General features: G+C 34.0%; 4 long non-coding RNA genes across 4 annotated transcripts in view; 2 read left to right on the plus strand and 2 right to left on the minus strand.

Annotated features, from left to right (window-relative positions):
• LOC116170910 overlaps window positions 1-15,938 on the minus strand; it is a 52,361-nt gene extending 36,423 nt beyond the window's left edge. The window contains exons 1-2 of the long non-coding RNA XR_004145344.1: window positions 15,904-15,938; window positions 15,650-15,707 (exon numbers count right to left, since the gene is read on the minus strand). This is a non-coding gene — a long non-coding RNA (uncharacterized LOC116170910). The remainder of the gene's footprint in view (window positions 1-15,649; window positions 15,708-15,903) is intronic.
• LOC116170907 lies at window positions 651-1,861 on the plus strand. Its single transcript, XR_004145341.1, has 2 exons — window positions 651-753; window positions 1,630-1,861. It is a non-coding gene; the product is annotated as an uncharacterized LOC116170907 (long non-coding RNA).
• On the minus strand, window positions 15,937-23,249 carry LOC116170909. The gene is made up of 4 exons (XR_004145343.1): window positions 22,957-23,249; window positions 16,205-16,493; window positions 16,044-16,151; window positions 15,937-15,983 (listed from the first exon to the last, which is right to left on the minus strand). It is a non-coding gene; the product is annotated as an uncharacterized LOC116170909 (long non-coding RNA).
• On the plus strand, window positions 18,208-18,894 carry LOC116170908. Its single transcript, XR_004145342.1, has 2 exons — window positions 18,208-18,278; window positions 18,333-18,894. It is a non-coding gene; the product is annotated as an uncharacterized LOC116170908 (long non-coding RNA).

A 23,249-nucleotide genomic window follows, 5' to 3' on the forward strand; every position in this document is an offset into this window, starting at 1 on the left:
GAAAAATGGCGGTAGGTATTGGGTTGAGTTAGTACCCTACATGACTCCAATGCTCTCCAAAATGCAAAAACTTCCCCTCATTGTGCATTTAATTGCCTTTAATTAAATGAATTTTTAAGCGTGTGAACCCTAACAGGCATAAAATTTTTCTGTTGAATATACAAATATCGCAGTATGCACCGATAATAGTATTTGGAACGGAAAACATTGGCGATGTTTCCTTTTCCTTCCCAGAGCGATTAATGCAGTTTTAATATCTTAAGGCCATTGAACGTATCTGCAATTTGATTGTAATTTGAAACGTCTTCATTCTGCACTTTTCTTCCCCTAAGTGATTCACATACGAAGGAAAATATTCGGCACATTGAAGGTTGAAGCAGGACGCCTTCTGTGATTTTAAAAAAATGTGGATGTGTCCCGGCACATCTGCAGACAAGTGCCCTTTACTTTAGAGATTTGACGAAATTTGATAGGAAACGCTCTCATTTAAAATATTTAAATAACTGCGATCCCGTAAGGACTTCCGATTTTCTTAAGAAAAAAAACTTTCCAATCAGAACCGTTTTTAATTGATTTATTAGCGGAATTGATTGTACCTATCACATCAAATAGTGGTTGGTGGTTGCATTGTATTAGATAACAAGATGTATAAATGCAGCAATGCAAGTTAGCTAATTATTGAACAGTCAGCCACCATGCAGTTCTTGATCTTCGTTCTTGCCTTGGTTGCAGTTTTATTCTCCTCAGCAATTGGTAAATATGCATACTCATGTATTTTTCATGCTGATTGGAACTTCAAATTTGAATTTTAGATTTATGGCATAACTACTATATTTACTACTTTTCCTTTCTCTATTATTTTGTTTTGCGCATTTCCATAAAAATGACAAAAATGCGATATGGTGGCTACTTTGGCCGTCCTTCTGTCCGGCCCTGCGGGTGTGTCACAATAACATCTTTATCTTAACAACATTTGACCTATCTTTTTCGCCATTAGGTTCGTTATGGGGTGCGAGGAAGGAATTTTGTTGTGCCACCAAGGAAAAAATTGTGCCAAAAGATCTATCTTTTTGACCCTTCACAATTTTAAACTTTTGCTATTTATTCTGCGTATAAATACTATACACTTGTTGCATTTTGATCCTTAATCAGTGAAAACTCATAAAGATTCTTCATAATTATGACTTGGAGCTATTATGTGCACGTAAAAGAAATGAAACGCGCATATTCAGACCCAACTTTCTTGTTTGTGGATAGATTTTTTGAAATTCGAAAAAAATAAATCCAGCACACATAAAATTCACAAATTTCAGCACACATAAAAGCAAATAAAAATGACGTGAATGTCACTTTCATGTTTATAGGCTACCTTTTCGACTTAATTGAAGATGATTTTTGTAAAAGCGATTTGAAAACCAGTGCGTATGCGAAGATTTTTCCAAAATTTTCACAGAAGGTACTTTTCAAAAAACATCATTTTGGATAAATGGTTAAAAAACGTATTTGGGCGGGTTAACTAACTTTTTCGAAAAAAATGCTATCAATGTGGAAACCCGCTTTTTATAACTTGTTTTTTCTATATTAAATTGATTCGTCGAGCACCATAATTAATATATTTATTTTTCTCAGCGCAAACGCCGTGCGGAGGACTGTTTGCATGCATGGATGGCTGCGCGCTTATCGGAAGCAATTCTTATGGAGCGTGTCCCTTTGGAAAGGTTTGCTGTCCCTTGGGATTAGGGAAGTAGGAGACAATGGACCTTCAACCTTCAATTATTTAAAAGTCACACGATGATAATACAATCAATGCAAAATGACTGTTTGAACTCAACCGCATAAAGAATAAAATGGATTTTCCAAATATGTAGTTTCCTTTATGACTCTGATATGGGGTTATTTTCAATGTTTTTTCTTCTACAAGTGAATTTTGTCTAACGGCTATTTTTATTTGTATTTTATTGTTTAACACAAAACGAATTGTTTCTAAATGGTTTCGTTAACACTTTCGTTTCGTTCAACTATCCACAAAAAATCGTTCAATTTAGATATACAAGGATGAAACTACAGTCTTTTATTATTTATCAGATTTGAATTTATTTTTAAAGAAAAAGTTCCAATGGGGATTTTGTTGTAAATTCCAGAGCACTCTGTGTACATTTGTTGAACAATTGGTACATATACGGTAGGTATCTTTTATGTGTTGACTCATTCTCAAAAATTTATTAGTTGGCAGCCGCTCAATAATTAGAGGTTTTAAATTTGATCAACAAGTTTCTTTAATCCTTCAAAGAACGTAGGTATATTTTATGAAGAGCAATAAGCTTTTGGAAGCGGTCGTTTATATTTATTCTCCGGAATAAGCTTGACAGAAAAAACGATGGCCACCGTACACGAGATGTGAAGAATTGATTCCTTACAACGTGTAGGTAACAAGTAAATGGTATATACAGTAATATAACTAACATTTATTAAGAAGTAGACATAGGTATTTACGAGTATTGTTTTTCTCTATGACTACTTTTAAAAGACAAATCTTTTCTGAAGGGCGCCTAATTTTATTGTTTTAATACAAGGTATAAGGCCTTTCTACATACTTCATAGAAAAAAGCGGCACCATACCAATTGACAATATCAACTTTTTCTCCAGTTGAATACATCGCACACGAAAGGAAAGGGGAAAGATGATACCCGTAAATCCTTACGTATACTGCTTAATAAATATCACTGTAGTGTAGATACAAAATCAAAATATCAAAAGCAAAACTATTGTTGATAAACATATCCGTTCAATAAGTACATGCATATGTCGCAGTCGTAAAGACTTCCTAAACATGGTTAGTTTTGAATTAGAAACGGATTTGATTGACTTATGAAAAAAATCAATCCTATCACGTCGTATCGAGGTTACTGGTTGCATAGCGTTAGATAACAAGATGTATAAATGCAGCAATGCAAGTATGCAAACTATTAAACATTCAGCCACCATGAAGGTCTCGTTGTTCTTTGTCGCTCTGCTTGCAGTCTTATTCTCCTCAACAATCGGTAAGTATGCTTCCTAATGTACACTATAGCAACATTTAGCTATTCACTTTCAATAGTCATCTTGGAGTTCTTTTTTTGAGTACAACTTACGAGACTACATATACTTCTTGCTCACTTACAATATAACTACAAGTAAGTTATTCTTTTTTCCACACCATACTACTAAAAACTAAAATATCCAGAAAAAATACTAAAGATACAACTGTGTTTCTCGTTTATGTAATTCTTAACCTGCACTCAAAATAACCTTATTCCCATTTCATCCAAGACTATCCAAACGGGTCATACATCCAAGATCTACTTAATTTCACGTTGCTATTAAAAATGTATCAAACCTTTTCTGTTAAATTGGCTTTTAGAGCACTCTAAATATATATTTTTATTTTTTCTCAGCGGAAAAGATATGCGGAGGGATATTATACTCATGCAAGCATTCATGCCCGCTTGGAGGAGGTAATAATTATGGATTGTGTCCGTTTGGCCAGGTCTGCTGCCCTTTGGGATTGGGGAAGTAGAACAAAATGGTGTCAACCATCAGTCACATCTTATAATATGTGTACTAAATTGTATGTAATAAAATTGATTTAAAGTTACGGTTTGAATTCAGTTGTGTGAAAAATAAATTTGATGCATCAAATATACATATAGCGTTTACTTTATGATACCGTCTTTTTTGCACTCAGTAGCAATATTAAGTTCTGTTCAAATTTAGTGAAATTAACTAACGTATGTGGTACTTCAAGATCCAAGATCTACTTAATTTCACGTTATATAATATAAAACGCTGTTGTTGTTGCAAAATTAAAGAAATTACTATCAAATCCGCCGTAAGGATTTCAGTAGGTAGTCACACTATATTTTCCCTTGCATTATGGATTCCTTGGGGGGGGGGGGGTATTAGGATCGACAAGTGGGCGGGGAGTAAAACAGGACATACAAATTATTTTGTTAGTCAATTTTTGAGTGGTAGCTCGACATAGAAAATACTAGTACAGTTTATACAGCAGGAGTAATAACAAAGAAAGGGCTGGACAAAGGAAAATTAGCAAGATCTCTGCCTCTTTTTCGCCTCTCTGCTCCTAGCAAGGATCAATGGGGACATAATAATGCAGTTTGACGAGCTCATTAAAGGCCCCCTATTTTTATTTACAGAAAACTAACTAAGTACCTCACAAATTCTTTGCGTAGAACTCCAATGGGTTGCTGGTATTCCGTTTTCTGATTATACCTCGTATCACACTCCCCAACGATGAAATGAAAATTTCATCCCTTTCAAAGGGTGAGGAAACTCACAGGGGCGTACTTACTGGAGATTATACAGATTTGAATTTTGAACCTTGAGAATTAACAGAATTAATGGGAATCATCTCTGAGAAAATTGAAAAATCCAATGAAGCCGAGGAATCTAAAAATTTTAAAGAAATTTAAGAATCTTAAAACCGAAAGAATATAAAAAGTCTCAAGGAACAGAAGAATCCGAAGGATATGAAGAGGCTAAGGCCAGAAACGATAAGAAAAAATTGAACAATAAATAGAAGAAGAATTTAAGGAAACTAAAAGATTTCAACAGAGTGAATAATCTGAAGAATTCGTGGAATTCTGCAAATTGGAAAAATTTGAGTCATCCAAAGAATTAAAAAAAAATCTGAAACACCCTTAGAATCCGAGAAATCTTTAGATCAAAATAATCTAAAGCAATCAAAAAATAGGAGACATCCGAAGGGTCGGAAGAATTCCAAGAACGTGAAGGATCTATAGATTTGAGAAAATTTGTCGGTAAAATCTGAATCAAGCTCAAAAATTGAAAAAATGCCAAAGGTAACCCAAAGAATTTGAATGACCTGACAAATTCTTCGCATTTTTCCCTTGATATATTACAGATTTTTATCCTTCGAATATTTAGAATGCTTTGGATTTATTAAATTATCGAACAAGACGGACCGCCAAATCAAATAATACTTGTACTTGCTAATCCTAATTTCAAACTTTGATCTTCTAAAATTGAATAGGTTTTATGGTTTTGTGGAGTGTACGAAGAACACTGACAAATTTAGAATATTTTACAGAAAAAAGAAAACTATGGCGATCGTATAAGGAGTATAACGAAAATTAATAGAGAATTGCACCCCCGCATCATATAATAAGTTATAGGAAGGAAATGTTAGCCTTTATTAAAATTTTAAAAGCAAAACCACAGGCTACATAAAAGGTCTTTTAAAAACTGCACTAATGGTGCTTTATTGAAGCACAAACACTTGGTTACTATTGAATCACAACCACATCTGAGTGGCCTGGAAGATGATTTGATTGTATCAAATCAAATAGGTGGTTGCAATATGTTAGATAGCAAGAGGTATAAAAGCAGAAAAGCAAAGAATAAATGTGTTCTATTTAAGTTTTTTTGATTCATTTTCAAAATCCTTGCACAACAACACATATGACTCGCTACAGTACGTCCTATTTGCAGAATATGAAATTCAGAAATTGGGTTATAGAAAGTGGGTGTTGAAAACTTAAGCAGGAAACGGAGAGCCTCAAACTCAGATATTTAAATCTGAACTAGCAACTTGAAGGAAGAGTACATCAGTAACCGGAAACAGCTACTAGAACTGACACTCGACATCATGAAATAATTGGAAATTGGAAAATTGTGATCTGGTAATAGGAATACAAAGGCCGATAACGGAACTGGGGTCACATGGGAACGGGAATATGAACTATAAGCTGGATCCCTGGATGAAGTATGTACATTCCAAAGGAAGCGTATAGAAAATCCGGTCATATGGGATGTCAGTGTACAAAATTTAGGGAACACCGAGCTAGAGATTGGAAGTTGGAAAACCAGACCTACAAACACACAGCTGTAGTGTAGAAGTTGGAAATTTGGGCAATTGCATTTACTATTTAGTAGAAATTATGAAAGTTGCAGACTTTAAAAAGTAATCTACAATCTTCTAACTGAAAATTGGAGAGCGAATATTTAATTGAACATTTATCTGTCAAGCTAAAATCCTGTATGTTTTTAGTTTTTACTAAAATGTTTCGGAAACTAACTACAGTTTTCGACAATGGAAGAATGTACTACATTTTACGTTAGGGTGGGTCAGAAATTGGGGTAGGTGTGTATGCTTAACGCGTTGCGTGAGTCGAAATTCGTAAAAATGAAACAATAAGTATGAAATTGTGGCGAATTTTTCCTCTTGAAAACTTCGAGCTTAATAAACGTCAACATCGTTAGCGGATTTGAAGTAGAAATCTTGATCAAATTCATTTGGTAACATTTTCGCAACTCAATTAACAATCAGCGTCGATTGTGCTAAACAAAAGTGAAAGAAAAACGCCACAAAAGGCATAAAACCTCGCGAGATAACATTATTTTCGTATTGTGAAGTCACAGGGCGGCGCTGTTATCATACAGGTTCGTTCATTTCCGGAGCCTCGCTGCGGCGACACTGATAACCAGATATCGCTAGTATTTGAACATTTTATCTCAAGAAAGAATAAGAAAACGGCGCAGAATGGTCCATTATGTTACGTACAGTAAATCCTATTATACTGGGCGTTATCAAGGGAGGCAAGGCTGTATACTTTATCGGTATCTCTCGCACGTGCGCGGCCTGCCATAAATTGTCAGCTCTCTGCAGTTTGCGAAGATAGCGCACAGACACAACCGAAATTAGCGTTACATAAAGAGGGTGCCAAGTTATGAAATTCTACTCATAAACATTATAATGTAAGTGTCTTCAAATGAGATACTTACTTTTATGTTCAATTCATTTTTCTACAAAAGCGCTTCTTTATGCATTCAAGGCATTTACAAATGGCTCCTCATTTGCTTCACTGAAAAGTTTCAAATGTTAATTGCGACACCTTAAGATTATTTTCCCATTGTCTCCTCTTCGAGCGATGCTATTACATTTTCGAAAAATCCAAAGCCTGAATTGGAATTTATACGTATCCCCTGATATGAGTGTATCGACAGAATAGAGCTCTTCCTTATTGTAAAGAGATTTAAAACGTATTCAATGGGGTTTATTATGTGGGAGCACTCGGTTGTTAATACACATACACAATGGGTTTATTTTCTGTTCGTGTTTCCTATTGACAAAGTATAAATGTATGGCATCAAACAATTATTCACCCACCTAGAAGATTCTTAAAATCCTTTCTTTGTATATGTGTCGTTGTATGTATATTTACTAATTGTAGGTAATAATTTCACTTCCACTATTCCCAAATGACATGTTTTACATTAACTCTAGTTACTTCAATACAAATCTAGCATAAAATAGTTACAGAAATGTCAAAAACGGAATATAGAAATTCTATTTCATATTTTAATCCTATTCTGAACGGTGCAACAAATTGCTATTTAGTCCTTCATCTGTAAGGTTAATCGCAAGTTTTTCATCAATGTTAGGGTTTTCCCTAATGACTAATAGTACAGTCAAATTAGATCAAATTTTTACGAATAGCGGAAATAATTGAAAGAAAGCTGAAAATTAGTATAGAGGTACATTAGGGCTTGTATTCGAACATATTAAAAGTCGGGACCGAAACTCTTAGTGCTCGAGCCGCCATCTTGGAAAAAAGGTACCTACTCCAAATCACTTTTTCGCTGATATTTCGGTAACCGTGCATTCTAGCAAGTAAAGTTTCGTATAAAAAAAGAAAGTTAATAACATTTTGTATAAAAAAGATGGTATGCACTTTTTTTGTATTTTCGTTATTTACGCCGATATTCCACATTGAATATAGAGCATAATCTTTTTTTCAGATGTAGGTGCATTACTTTCAGCGCTCGCGTGTTTTAAACATGAATATGTTAAAAAAATGGATCTAGCGGACATTTTAGGGCCTGTTAACCAGTGAAGAGAAGGGCAGTTTTATCTAAAATTAAACACTTACGATATATCGTACTCACTCAACAAATGCATGTTTTGTATTTCTCGTTAATTCAATCACTGTTAATGTATGGAATTGTTGGCTGGGGGTATTTTATGCTAGTGAATCCTTATACAGTCTTATACAGGGTGGTGCCTAGCATGACGCAGCGCAGGGATTTCAATGATAATTTCTTTATAGTCACCATACTAGCTCCCCTAATTATTTTAGAGCAAAAGTCTAAAGAAGTTTTTGTTGGAGAAAAAAATACTGCATATGTTCATACTATTACTTATAATTTTCCGTTTTTCAAACTCCTAGAAATTCACAAAATAAGAAATTACATTTTTATAAATCAGTGATGATCTTTTAACAAACTACAAGCGCATCGCGTTATTGTTGTTTGATGTCCAAACGATTTTTATATTTAATTCTGTATTCCTGCACTGCTTGGAATTGGCCTATTGGGGTTCTTACCACTAAATACACACGTTACTTGGCGGGTATTATTTCCAGCATAAAACAACTTTAACATTTCGATTTTCTCGTCAGTTAAATACATGATAAACAATTTTATGATTAACTAATTTATAAACAAGTATAAATTTAATAAACGTCAAAGGCAAATAATGAAACGTGATCGCTGATTTTTTAGGTAATTCCAAGGCAAATCTGTTTTATTGAAAAATGAACCTTTTTATTTTGTTAGTTTCTACGGTTTTGAAAAACGGAAAATTATAAGTAATGTATTTTTTTTCTATAAAAAAAAACGTATATTTTTCCTAATTTGACTGTACTATAAGGAAAAGTGATGCGATTCCATCCTGCTATAAGTGATTCCCCAACTGACCATTTTTAAAGGAATTTTAAAATCGTCGTAGCTATTTTTTGGCACTAGTTTAGAATAGATTATATAAATGTTGCAGGTTTGACTCAAAATTTAAGAAAATCCTGCAGGTTTACACGAAAATTTTGTAAAAGCATTGAATACAAGTTATTACAACAGTAATCGTAAACGAAAAGCGCATTTCCGCATAAATAATCTTTTTTCTGAAAAAATTAGTTAGCCCAGCTAAATTCGTTTCCAGCCATTTCGGCAAAATCGTTATTTGAAAAGCACCTCCCGTTAAAATTTCGGAATTATTTAGATTTGCACGCATTTAAAAACTTTGTAAATAGTTACCTTAAACGAAAAGCTATCTAGTCTTATGAAGAATTTTTAAAAGATAAATTTGATAACATTTAAGTTTTAAAAGCAACAGTACTTTGTGTGATCATGTTCTCGTGTCCTTTGTCTTTTTTTTAAAATATTATGTAATTGAACCTGATGACGTGTGAAAATACTATTGTATAGATCACAAATAATAAAATGAAATGAAATGAAATGAAATGGAAAAATCTGCCTGCTAAAAAAGTTCTGTTATGCTTTTACACGATCTATTCTTCGATGTGTGTTTTCAATTCGTTTTTGTAAGACGCATCTTCAGCTAACATTTCAGAAAAAGTGGTCTACAAAAATAATAAAGTTACGTTTGCGTATGCGCAACCCATTTTTTGAAACCTGCCGATGCTATCAGGCTGTCACAGCTTTTGTAAATTATATGTTAGAAAGCTTCGAAAGGGGGGAATTTTTCAAGGCGATTTTTTTAGATTTGTCGAAGGCCTTCGTTTGTGTATCACATGACAAAAAATTTGTGTTAATGTGTTTTTTTCGTCACAATGGCACATATAAGCGTTATTCCATTCTATTCTAATACTAATTCATTTTTTGTGTATTTTTTGATTTGAGTTTAATTTATTTTTTTGGTTTTCAAGTTAGGGACAGGCCCCTCAAGAATAGCAGTCAAGCGTAAAAAATTTTGAAAAATCTTGAATAACTTGTGTAATCTGAAAGGGAAATAAATAAATATGAAATATGAAAGTGGCTATCCACATCCCGTAAAACCGAAAGTGAAACAACATGATAATATTTTCTTTCGATAGATCATGAAAAACTATGTTGGTATGCAAATTTTCAATTTAATGTATCAATGAGACCCTGAAAACTTTTAAGTAATTGTTTGAGTGAAACAGCCTGTATAAATCGATACCTTTTGGCATTTCACTTTTATTAAATATCTTTTAAATAGCAGAAAATAAAAATTTGAAATTTGGCATTTTATTTTAGTATGTAATTTTTGTGATCAGTTATCACTGTGATTTATATGATCCATATAACTACGGACGGTGCTCAGCTCAGAATGAGAGTTGAGAAAAAGAAACATTAATGGCGTATTAATGTTTAATGTATGTTTTCCATAACCCAAGGAATCGAAAGAGTCATATCTATTTTCTAACCGTAATTCCTTCAAGAGTAAATCTGAGATTTATAAGTAAAATTTGATATTCTGTCAAAACAAGTCCGTACAGTCGTTTGATTCATTCATGGTAACGTTTCCAGATTTATTCAACTTCTTTCACTAAACCTGGCGCATGTTTGTATATTGACCCACCCGAAGAGCGTTTCAGTTGAATCAAAAGAAGTCTCCTACTACCCAAAGATTAAAAAAATAGTAAGAAAACAAATGAATTTGACTATTAATTATCGATACAAGTTCATTAATTAGTACTGATAGGAACAGTCTGATCAGAAATGATAGCCATTGACAAAGTTACAATCGAAAAGGAATCTACATTTTAAATACCGTCCTAATTTACATTACGACAAGAAACATACAATGGCAGATACTGTCATGCAAGTAAAGACGTACAAAAGTAAATTGAATTGCAGAAATTGCAAATTGTGTGTTTGAAAAATAGAAAGTAAAAAATACAAGCACATCTTCAGAAAGTTTTTAAGATAAACTCGATTATAAAAGGAAAACTGAGTTATACGTAAAATTAAGTGTAAATTTACAAAAGTTTTATGTTTTTGTATACGCTTTTTAAAGTGTCTTTATGTAGCGTCTTCCAGCGGTTCCACATTTACAACGATTTTCAATAGTTATTTATTTAACCATCCATTGTTTGTCAATGTATCATGTCGCACTTGAACGAACGGCCATTCCAAAAGGGCGTACGATACGCATACACAAATAAAGCGTAATATATCCCTTAACTTTCCTTCAAATATTTACGGAAAGTTTTAGTGCCACTTTCCCAAATACAATTAGGCTAAAAATGTTCAAATGAAAAAATTTAAGCGACAATTGCGCTATTTTCAAGCACCGGCTTCAATACCACCTAATTCTACGTCTGTAATTCTCGCATCTTTATTGAGATTTAAGGGAAAAAATCTTTTATGCGCTAAATTTATAAAACGGTTAAAAGTTTTATGAATAGGAACGTAACTAACGTCATGAATATTCATGTATTAAATAACGGGATTTAAGATGAAAAACGCTGAAAGGGCTTTAAATTGATATTGTATACTTTCGGGACAATGCCATGACAAATCTTCCAAATTGTTTGAATACCATTTTGTCACGATGTTATTTAAAATAAGTTATATGAAGAAAAATTATTAATAGCATTTTTTAAGCGTTTCCAAGTTGTAATATAACTAATTTTTGTCGCTTTCAGATTGTAAATTCACTTTTCAGTTCATATTAGTGAAATTATAAGTAATAAAATTATAAGTGAAGTTTTTTTATACAGGCGCTTGATTGCGTCCCGTTTTACAAATAACTAATCGATATGCATTATGCATTTTTTAAATAGCGAAATATTTCATATATGTGCATGTTACACGAATGTAAGGCAAACATTTAACAAGATTAAAAAAAAGTCAAAGCCATTTCGGTAGAATGAAATGGGAACCCATTTGAACACGCTATTATAGCCCCTACCTAGGCGCCAACCACCTGCACCTCCACCTCAAAAATTGAAATTCATATCACTTGATATGCATTATATAATATAGCAGCAACTACTGGAAGGTATGGGTGAAGTCTTGAGGAACGATTTAAAGAAATTATTGCAATACAAAATAGACGCATAAATGTTTATGTGCCTCCTCCCCATCTACCAAGAAACTAAACATCGATAAATATAGTATGCTACTACCTTATAAGATAACCTCCCATTTACTAAGCCATTTCAATTTTAAAAAAATGCGCTTTATCTGCACAGGGGTTGTGCACAATTTGTACTTGTTTGGTTAAGTCTTGGTTTCCTGAGGAGCGCTCCATAATTCTCCAATAATGAGAAAACTGTGGAGGATTTTTACTTTCGGAAAATCAATTTTTGTGAAGTAAATAGTATTATTCCGTTTATAATTGACTTTTTTGTATTGAGTTTTTTTCTTGGTAAACTTATACGTTAAAGGAATTGCCCATTGTCTAATGCTTTATAAAAAATCTCCTTTTTTGGGTTTCATGCACTACAAAATTTGGCCAACCCACCAGAATACAATTGAAGATACATTCATCAGTGAATTATTCCCTGAATGCACTTTATAATTATTTTTTTATTATACCTGAATCACAATCTCCGTTTAAAACACTCAAATGCGTGCGAAAAAAGGCCTTTAAAACACACGTGCTTTAAAGTTGCTAGGTAATGATACTTCAAGTATGATATGACTTTTGAAACTGTCATCTGGGGTTGAAATAAAAAATCCTCTTAGGTCGCTTTCTGTAAATGCAGAACATTGCTTTGGCTTGTACCTATCCTTTGGTTTAAGCTTCCACAAACGCGCTCAATTTAGGGTATATGCTTCCAAATCTGTTCCACTTTTTAGTCGCAACAATATTTGAAGTTTTGAATGAATGCACCAAAAGATAGAAGATTTAAATACCTTTGACATTTCCTTCATACATGCCAGCATTATCGATGCATTTAAGCCTTTATTCGTAAGTAACTTCCTATTCATCCATGGAAACAACTTTTCATAATGCTTGATAATAGGCTTTACTGGATTGGGATTTTACACCTACCAACGTTTGTTTAGATTTTACAACAAGCGATTTAATTGGCGGTGTACTATCTTTTTCAACGGAAATCGTTTTATTCCAAAGACGATGATTTTTATAAGCAAACGTCAAGTGACATTTCCATGGCAATCGTGAAATTACGAAAACCCAGCCCACTTAATTAGACATGTATTCGAGTATAACGTCAATATGACTTCATTGTATTTCCTATTTTTAAATTATACTGCAGGTATAATAAAAAATACTATAAGATACACGTGTATAATTGCTCTTTAAAGCACTTGCAACGTTAAAGGCACTCCGCTTTGCGTCGTGCCCTTAAACTCGTTGCGCGTGCTTTAAAGACTTGATTATACACTTGTATCTTAATATACTATTTTCGGCTAATTACATCGCACATGAATGCCATAATTAATTACTGCATCCCAATAGGCTTTATAATGAATCATTGGGGTAATCATAACCAAAATTTCAAATTTAGAATTAATTAATCCAGTACAACGAGTTCTAATAGAGATGGGGCATTATCTAATTAGCATCGAATATCAAACTGGCAGTTAATTTATAGTCTAGTGTCTAACTCAATACACTTCAAACTTTCTTAAATATTGAATTAACAACAAATTCGGCATGAACGGCTCCGCACTATTACTAAATAATAGATTAATGATGTTGATATCCAACGTTCCGGATTTTTGTATACACTCTTTAGGTAATTATCATGAATTCATAATTCCCTTATTACTATGGCAAAATTACCTCGCGTGCCAGTTGGTTATTTGCATCGACTCTTCAGTTTATTAATTCTGTATAACTTCACCTAACACACTTTATAACGCATTTATCGGGTAATTTCCACAAAAATCTCATGACCTTTTGGAATTACACGTTGAAGCAGATAATGATGAGATAAATGCGATTATTGTAATGAATGTTTAGTTACTGCAGTCAATATTCTTATGATTTCCGGGTTAAATCCGATATTCCGATTTTAGACCCGAACATGCTAAATCCCTGCTTAAGCTCTGAAAGTTTCATCGTAATCTAGGGAAGTTCGACTTTACCTTGGAAAACACGACTTAAACTCACAAATTTGGGGTTAGACTCGGAAATTGCAGTTTAAGCAGGGATTTTTTATGGAATTTCTGACTTTATCTCGCGGCCATTCCGACTTGCACGGGAAAACTTGTGCACTATATATTTGAACAAAAAATTTAAACATTAACTGTAATTTACAACACACTTTTGTCAAAATCGACATAATCTATGGCGAACGATGCTATCCGGATTTACAGATTAGGGTCCAAGAAAAGCAACTGAGGGCGCCAAAGTGCTTTTTCTACCTATTAGAATTTTCGCTTACTACAAAACAAATATAACTTTTAATGAGACTGTAACTACAAGCGCACATAATTCATGTTCACCGAAAAGCACTTGTTTTCCGCATTTTATCATTTTTACCCCTCAATCAGCTTCTCCCATTACATTACTAACGCCCCCCCTTGTATGATTGTAAGCTGAACATAAGTACTTGCCTACCCCTCGAAAAAGATAACACCCCATTCGTTTGGTCAAATTGATTTTTATGTATGGATCTTTCAATTAGTACGAATAAAGGGGTTTGATGTGCGTAGATTATCTCCCGCTAATATAAAGCAGAGAAAAAGCAATGAAATATTTATTAGGCGCTAGGTTTGTTTTTGTTTAGTTATCTACTAGTATTAATATTATTCCATAACAGAAAAGTCCCTTTGTGTATTGTATGAATATGTATGCGCCTTTTCAAATAGAAATTGATGTATTTTCCTCCACCCGCTCACTGTGGATCACGTGCAAATTTTCCGCTTTGTATCTTGATTGGGCACACACGTGATACGAATCGCAACTTTATAACACTACTTTGTACTCAATTCAATCTAGCATTCATATTTTTTTTACTGTATTCGAACTACCAAAATAAGCATACGTGTTAAAATTCACTACCTTGCCTTTTTAGTTGTCCAAATGAATTTGATTAAAGGACGAGAAGTGCTTGTAGGTACCTATATCTGACGCAAAACGGCGAAATCACTGGAGATGGAAATTATTCGACTACAAACGTTTTGATAATAATTTAGGGGTATCTAGTAAATATTTTGCGTGCATATGGAGATTGCGAACTTATAATTCTAGTCAAGAGTTCTGATACTTCCGTAGACTAATAGAGTCCTTGATATGATCTTCCCACAATTAAAATTACATTGTAGAAATATGAGGAGGCTACACTTCTCATATTGTATCGGCAATTTTTGTTCCGATCTGTCGGCAATTTTCTTTGGTGCCAAATTTGAATTTGAAAGTTAAGAGAACACAAAATTCTACTTCAAGTTCTTAATACTTTTTTAATGGAGACAGATTAAGAATTTTTACTGTTGGTGCAAAATGATTGCCGAAAACTTACAAAAATTGGTATCAATGAAAACCTGTTGTTTAAAAAGTAAAAATGAAGTCGTATTTTATCTGATAGACCTCCCTTAACACGTATTTAACATTGTATTTCGGATATTTTGATGACTGGAATAACAGACATCGTGATTTTCGAGTTGCACGAACATTTGATTCGCATTCGCCATGATATCAGTAAAATAATAAAACTAATTTGAAGACCATTAATTTAACGCAGTCTTTACTATACTTTGATCTTCCTAAAATGGCTTCTCTCGATAAGATCGTAACAGTATTCATTGCCTCTTACATTCTTACCATTCCGTTTTGTATTTTTTACACTCATTTGACAGTGTTTGAAAAAATCATTGGTAGAAAAGACTCACCGATATACCCGTTCAATTGGTCGAATTTTCTCACTGCTTCTTGTGTCATTCCATTAGCCTAAAAAGAGAAATGTGTAAAAGTGCGTCACACTACCTTGGCAGTTTAAAAAAAATCATTAATAAGTTTCACCTATGTTTCCGCCCACTTACCTTAGTGTTCCACTGCAAATATTCCATTAATTTAAAAAGACAGAAGTGTATTATTACTTTACACACAATTGACAGTTAAAAAAAATCATTTGTACAAGACTCACTGATATTCCCGTTCACTTGGTTGACTTTCTCCGTTCCCGTTCACTTGGTTGACTTTCTCCGTTGTTTCTTATGCCATTCCCTAAAAGGGGACTTTACTCTATTGGCAGTTTAAAAAAATCATTGGTAAACAAAATCTCACCCTCGATTCCGCCCACGTATGGCCTGAGTTTTCCGCTGCTGCTTACACCATTCCATTAATTTGAAAGGAGAAACGTGTATTACTTTAGAATCAATTGACACCTCACACCTGTTGAAAAAGAATTAGTACAAAAATTCTCGTTCATTTGGTTAAAATCTTACATTGTTTGTTATGCCATTTCATTAATCTAAGGTAGAAATGAGTAATACTTTACGATCAATTGACAGTTTTCAAAAAAATCATTAATAAAAAAGTGTCCCCTATCTTTTCATCCACTTGGCTGGGTTCTTTCATTGTTTCTTATGCCATTTCAATAATCTAAAGGGAGAAATATGTACCACTTTATACTCAATTGACAGTTCTTTCAAAAATAATTCACTCAAAAAACTTAGCGATATTGTAGTTCATTTGATCGAATTCCTCTATTGCTTCTTACGCCATTCCATTAATCTAAAGGGGAAAATTTGTATTACTGTACAGTAAATTGGCAGATTTTTTAGAAAATCGCTAGGTAATAAAAACTACCACCCTTATTTTATATGCACTTTGTTGAGTTTCTCCATTGCTCCTAATACCATTCCATTAATCGAAAAGAATGTGTATTTTTATAGGTGCAGAAAACAAAAAAAAACATTTTTTACAGTTCGCGTGAAGTTTTAACACATTTTGTTATACCACATCAAGAATTAAATAGGTTTCATTAGAAAAAACCCATTCAAATTTGTAGAACCGTACTCTTTCTTTCTTGAAACCTTTTCCCATAATCAATAATTAGACAAAAATTCTTCCAAAAAAGGTTTTTTGACACTTGGAATCTAAAAAAACCATGATGTTTAAAATAAAACACGATTATAGAAAGATTTAAAACAGTCGGTTTTCTCTATGAAAAGTACCGTTCCAAAAGTAAAAAGTGCCCCATGGTTGTTTTAGGAAATGACCCTAGATTGTCAGTATACGTTTTTACAAAAGGGGTAAAATCTCTGTACACAGTCAACCACAAAAAATAAATATTTTTCTACAGCAAAGGTGTGATCACCAGCAGACAATTAACACGCATTTCGAAAGGGAAGCTGCTATCATTAGTGCACACCAAATACATTCACTTGTTTCCATCATTAGATGGCACCTTTGCTGACAAAAAAGAACAAATTATTTTGTGTTTGACTGTGTCCAGAGATATTACTTACCCTTAATGCATACGCGAGCCCAATTTCAAAACAAATAAGGTTAGAATGCTCTTGCGCAGATACGTACATTTTTCAGTTTTTGTTTCTACTATACAGTCTGTTTCAAATTAAGTCAACGCTATTATTAACTTTGTTGTTGTAGTTACAAAATAGAAAAGCGGTTAAATTACCAAATTGTGTATATTTTCTACTGAATCCAAATCTGTAATTAAAAAAACGAAACAACATTTTTAGATAAAATGTGACTTTTTATATGGAACACCCTGTATATTATTACATCATACGATAGCTTATTAAATTCTCTAAAAAGTTCTTAATGCGACGAACGGACAGAAGGTCCAAATGACCAAAATGTAATCAGTTAGTCCCTTCACCATTGTGTTCCTATTACTGAAAACAGAATTTGAAAACTTAATGAAGAAACTACGTCGTTCGATATACTGAGGATACACTTTTCGGGAGCGAAACGGGGAGGAAACGAAAAAACGTGGGATAGGTTTTCTTGGAGGCGAACATTTCGGCTACGAAATTTCGTACAATTCCTCTAATCAAAATTGCGAAATGGCATATTCGCATTAATTTTGATGGGAACGTTCCATTTCTACTAATCTTAAGGGCGGCTATCTTTGCAAGGATGCGTATCCTGCTTATGTGAGAACACGGAAAGTTGTCTAGTCATTTTTCCCAAGGGATTTAATACTAGGAATGTTTGGGAACTCTCAAACTATCTGGTTGCGAGCGAAAGAGAGGCACGATAATAACAAGAGTATCAAATGAAATACCGGGTCTTCATCAATTACTGAGACCCACGTGACCAAATTTAAATTTCCCGCTTTAAATATTTTTTCTTTATGTTGGTAGACACGGACAGTTGGTTAAAACGTGTATCGTGGTTAAAACAAAATACCCAAATTGCATATTTGTTTATTTCACCTCCTGTCAATCTTTGCTTGTGTTTACCGTTTTTTTCGAATTTCTTAACATTATCTTAAATCAACAGCCAAAACAGTTCTTTTCAGAGCTCTTAACGCTACGAAGTTATTCTGATGTAAGTTAACAATTTTTTAAGGAGAATTGTCATTAAGTTATTTTGAATTTTTAGTGTATCGCTGTAGGAAGATGGTGTTCACACCAGAGCAAGATGCTTTTATTTTAATGGCACATTTCCGCAGTGGTAACCGAAATCCTGATGGAACTTGGAGTATTCACTGCAATCGTGCATTGAACAGTTTTCCGAAGAGAACCCTGATGTTAATATCGACTACGATGTATTTAAGAACCACAGGTCACGTCTAATAACACGATATGAAAACAAGCACTGCATTTGCAAAGGGAAGTCAACAGGCAGACCGCTAACGAAACGCTTAGATACCTCCAAGAATTTTATGGCGATCGAATTATAAGCACTGGTTTGTGGCCTCCAAGAAGTCCTGATCTCACACCATTGGACTACTTTTTGTTTGGACGAATTAAAAATAATATATTTAAAAATCGACTGCACACACTCAAAGAATTGGAAAGGGCGATACGACAAGAAATAAACGATGTGACGCAAGATGAACTCGAACGTGTATTTGAAAATATGAAGCGTAGAGTGAATTTGTGCCTGGAAGTGAACGGTGGCCACTTTGAGCACCTTTTGTAACAATAAATAGTACAATATATTTCGTGTTTCTCTAAAATACTTATTTCGGCCTTCAAATATTACTGGGCTTCAGTAGTAACTTTCCTAGGGGAAAAAAATCAGGATTACCACTCGCGCATTTTTAGTTGCCTAACCACCTGCAGTCACGTGGGTCTCAGTAATTAATTAAGACCCTGTATAATCTGTGCGTTTATGACGGCATCAAAGACGTTCTTGAAAACTGCGAAGTCCATGATGAGTATAACAAGTTCAAAAGTAAATTTTCCGACGCATCTTTGAAAAGGAAAAAAGCGCCTCCCTATCTATATTGCATCGTTTAATCTTAAAAGGGGAAACATCTTGTTTTCCTTCAGTTAACTAACGCAAAACTAGAATGACTTAATTACAAAGTTATTTAACTTAGGCAATTTGTAACAATTAAAAAGTTTTCCAGTCTTGGCATCCGTTATAGAAATTGTACAAAGTTTACATATGCTAATTATAAGTTTGCGTTGTTGGGAAATACAGCACGATTACGCTCTAAATGAACCATAAATCAGAGCCACTTTCAGAAGTAGAAGTGGCTGCAGCATGCTGCACAAAATCTTGTAATATGCTGCATGCACTTAACGTTAACCGTCTCATCTTTACAATTTTTTCCGAAAAAGCTGAAATTTTAGCCATTTTCGTCTAATTAAGATGTTATTATGTAAATAAATTAACGTTGTGCATTGGTGGAGGGTTAGATTTTCCGATTATACCCAGTTTAATGTTTTCCTTATTAAATCTTATAAGCGGTCTTAATGACGTTCTGATCTATTTAGGGTATTCTAATTATCTGCTTCGTAATTGTGTTAGCAGACTTAATTTACACAATTTGGTTATTTATTAGGCAGTAAATTAACATTAAAATTACAAGGAAAATTTCAGAAGTTCGACGCAGAAAGAGGCGAAATTCAATTTTAGAAAAGTCCAAAATCTATTATATTTCTCTTTTATGACATTATCTCGAAACACAATACACCATAAACGCGTATCTGACGTTCAAAGGGTTACAAGAAAAGCGGAAATCAGCAAAAAAAAAACCTAACAAAGAACAGGGAGCTAGTAGAATGGAGTAACGCAATAAGAGAAGCTGAGTGGTCTTTAGGGTGCATTCATCGCCAATGCCGGCCAATTCTGGCACAATGTTGGAATCATGACTGCCTTGCCGCTGCCAGCATAGGTCTAGATTTTTTAGAATTTCGTTATTATATACGCAGCTCATTTTTTATCAAAATGATATTGCGAGAATGTCACTGTAATTCAATTGATGTATTTTCCTGTCCTTTTAATTCAACTCTGTACAAGCTCCCCAAAACTTGAAATTAGTATGTAAATTGAATAATTGTAATAGTGGTACAATTATGAGCTCCATCTTAACACTTCACGCGGCATACGTAGATTAACAAGGTCCGTTTTCATTTTAATTTAGACTCGACTTTAGCTTTGACAGCCTAAATGGAAAATATATATCTGCGGTTAAAATTACAACTTTGAAGTTATTCGCTGGAAAATTAGACTTAACAGACGCTACTGAAAACGGAAAATGTTGAAGAAAAATTATCTTGTATATAACCAATTAAAATGTGGTAGTTAATTTTATAAACTTACGTAGGGCGCAGTAGCAGTACATACCTTTTTAGCAACGTGAAATTTTTCTGTCAGAATACATTTTTCTCGAAATTTCTTTGTAAATTAATGGTAATTTAATGGTAAATAACTCAATTAATTTAATACAAATTTTGTGCTAATTCATAAGGTAGTATATATTGGAGTAGTATAGAACAACTCTTCTGCAGGGGCACCTCTAAAAAGGATTATGCGGGTCACTCTGTAATTGGGCGAAAGCCTGTTGAGGACCCAGAACAAGAGAGAGACAATAAATAAAAAAATATAAATAAAACTTCAAGTCCGGGAAGGGGGTGACTCTTGGAGTGACTTGAACCCCAAAAATTTTAAATGGGAAGGAGTGGTAAACGTTGGATAGTTCAAAAGGAATGTTCATTCTGTTTTCAGCACTTTTCAAATCCGATCAGACAAAAATGGATTTGCAGAGTCATTTTAAATGTTTATCAGGTAACCGTTAAAATGGGATGAAATGAGACGAGGAATACAGAAAAGCTATTGAAACGAGAAACAAACCAGGATGGAGATGATGGCTAGGAAGACCCGCGAAAATAAGATAAGATATGAAGAGGGTAGAAAAGAAACTACAAATATATGCAGAGAAGGAAAGAGGAAGAAAATGGAAGAAGAAATACAGCAGTTGAGGAAAACTTCAACACTAAGGACACATTTTTAGCAAGAAGCAAAAAAGGTAAAATAAGCAAAAAGGCTAAACCCTTATACTACAGACAAAGATGGAAGCCTTTGGGAGACACATAATAAAGTTTGAGCAGATGGCTCAAACCTAGGCTGAAATACATCAGAGAAATCCTAGGGGACAATAATGAGGAAACAGGCATGGAGGAATACGAACGAGAAGGAAGAGGAGATCAGAAGGAAGGACGGATACAAGCATCCACAGAGAAGGAAACGAGGGAGGAAATAAACCACTTGAATAATAATACGAACCCGGGGGAGAACGGAGTGGTAGCAGAATTGCTAAAGCTTGGAAGCGAAACTTTGGATAAGAGGTTGTACAAATTAATAGAAGGGGTGGACTGCTGAACAAATGCTAAAAGACTGGTCACAAGCAATACTGTGCCCAATACATAAGATATAGCAGATGTAACCAGATCAGAGAAACTGTGTACGTAGAAAGTTATCGAAAATAGCAGAAAACTTAATAGGGGACTATGGTTTCGGGCAAGCAGATTTGTAACCGACCAAATTTTTGTGTTCAAACAGCTAATAGCAAATAGCTACGAGCGTAAACCTGCTGCTGGATTTAGTCCTTATCGATTTCAGAAGAGCGTATGACAGTAGTGCGGCCAATAGTAACATAGCGGAAATGTGGTCTCTTACCAAACCAGAACAAAAAAAATCTAGAAATATGGGGAAGGAAAGTGCCGAGAAAAAAACTTAAAGCAAGGAAGCACAGGAGATAGATGAGAAAGGCGAATGAATGAACCGGTGATGGGCCACATAAGTTTGCTAGGAGAGTTCGAACACGTAATAAAGTGATAAATAAATTTTTTTCTGTAATTTTGAATAATTGGTATTGTTAGGAAGTTCCTCTTGCAAATCCATTTAAATGGAGTTTCTTTTGGAACTACTAATCGGATTTGGAAAATAAAAACAGTGCTGACAACAAAATGAACATGGTTATCGTGGTATACTACCCCTGCCCATTTAAAATTTTTGGGGTGCAATTCATTCCCTTCTCAGGGTTGGCGGCATTTAAATGGTAGATATTATTTAATTTAGCAACCAAAATTCGAATTGAGTGAAGAAGGAAATTCGGGCAATTAGAGTGACAATTTTCAAAATTTGACTAGTGTATCCCGTGAACGCCTGCATGCCGAAGTTGGAGCTACTATTCATCCATCAGCATGAAATATTGCGGATGTAAATGTTTTCCAATCTTACATCAAATGCCGCATGCCGGTCGCTACATTTATATTCGTAACAAATACACGGATTTCTCTAAAGCTTTTTATAGCATTAACCGCGATGTTCTAATCAGTAAACTGCATTTTTTTACTTTCAGCTTCAATTTTTTAGATTTTTTTAAATTACGTCTTAAAGAGAGACCATAAAAAAAATGCTTAAAATGTCGATTGTCTTACCGCTCTCTCCACAGGGTTAACAACTATGGAGAGGCCGCTTATGGTGCTAAATTTGTTAATATCAGTTTGAAACAGATCTGGCAAGCTTGAACCCTTTTTGTGAAAGTCAACGCGTACGAACCATGAAACAGCAGGTATTATTTTCTGGTCACTGAATTTTGCTACTCAAAGATTATGTATTACAAAATTCCGAAATTTGTTACTCACATTTGAGATGGTGTCCGAATTAAACATCAATTGCTCGTTTCGCTAATTAGTTCATATTTAAATCAAATGGATTTCGGTATATCAGTATTCGAAAGTGAAGCTGAATTACAGAGCGAACTTACCCTGGATAATTTTCTTCATTTTTAAAGGCACGAAACTACAAAACTGATGGTGAAAATGAACGGTTCGATTACAACGCAAATATTAAACTGCATAAAGTAAAATGATTGTTCTGTGAGTGACGACACTTTCACCTGATAACTGATTATTCTGACTAATGTGAAACTGGTCTTATTATTTCCTTTTGGTAATGGCATTCACCTTGAAAATTTCACGAGCAATTTTAGAAACAAAATACGAAATACGTCTGCTCACATTTGTTATACATAGAGCATTGCTTATAAGGGTAAATTAA

This window comes from Photinus pyralis, unplaced genomic scaffold, assembly GCF_008802855.1.
Source record: "Photinus pyralis isolate 1611_PpyrPB1 unplaced genomic scaffold, Ppyr1.3 Ppyr1.4_LG5, whole genome shotgun sequence".
NCBI classification, from domain to species: Eukaryota; Metazoa; Arthropoda; class Insecta; order Coleoptera; family Lampyridae; genus Photinus; species Photinus pyralis.